The sequence below is a fragment of the Sinocyclocheilus rhinocerous genome, unplaced genomic scaffold (assembly GCF_001515625.1).
Source record: "Sinocyclocheilus rhinocerous isolate Xijiao unplaced genomic scaffold, SAMN03320098_v1.1 scaffold788, whole genome shotgun sequence".
NCBI lineage: Eukaryota > Metazoa > Chordata > Actinopteri > Cypriniformes > Cyprinidae > Sinocyclocheilus > Sinocyclocheilus rhinocerous.
The window spans coordinates 135,142-135,944 of record NW_015664008.1 but is presented as its reverse complement, the minus strand read 5'-3'; positions in this window follow the sequence as shown (position 1 = coordinate 135,944).

Below are 803 nucleotides of genomic sequence, written 5' to 3'. Positions count from 1 at the left end.
TCAGCGGTTGTACGCTGTCCTCCATTTTCTCCGCGCTCGAGCAGCTGTAATGTCAGCAATGTCTCGCAAGCAATCCCGATGCTCTGTGTTTGGATTTAAGACTGAACATAAGAGTCTTCATTTTTTCCCAACATCTGAGCTGCTGAGGACGCTGTGGATTACTTTCATTTTTCAAGGTAATGTGCCTTAAAATCTACCTAAATACGTGTATCACTCCAGACTCCTTTGTGAATGTCGTTATAGTGCTTAGCGTTTTAACCGTATTTGTGTGCACATTAAGTATTTTTTTAACTGATCAGCGTCGCGCTTGTGCGATTAGTTCGCGTCGTTCGTAGCGGAAGAGATTTGTTCGGTAGCACGGTCGCTAGAGTTAAACAGTTGAGTTTTACCGTTTTCGAATCCATTCAGCCGATCTCCGGGTCTGGCGGTAGCACTTTTAGTTGTAGCTTAGCATAGATCATTGAATCTGATTAGACCGTTAGCATCTCGCTCAAAAATGACCAAAGAGTTTCGATATTTTTCCTATTTAAAACTTGACTCTTCTGTAGTTACATCGTATACTAAGACCGACGGAAAATTACGCAGCGCTTGAAAATAGTCCCCAGCATGCTCCCTGTGCAAGCAGGTGGTCACGTTGGTTATGTTGACGGAAGTTAGCCTATTTTTTTATTTATTTTGTATATTGCTGCGTAATATCATTGCGCCTACTGCACCCATGGTACGTCAGCAAAGTTCCTTGATTATTACGCCGGAATGAGAGTATAGTTCCTAGCCATATCGGCCTAGAAAATCGCAGCTTTTCA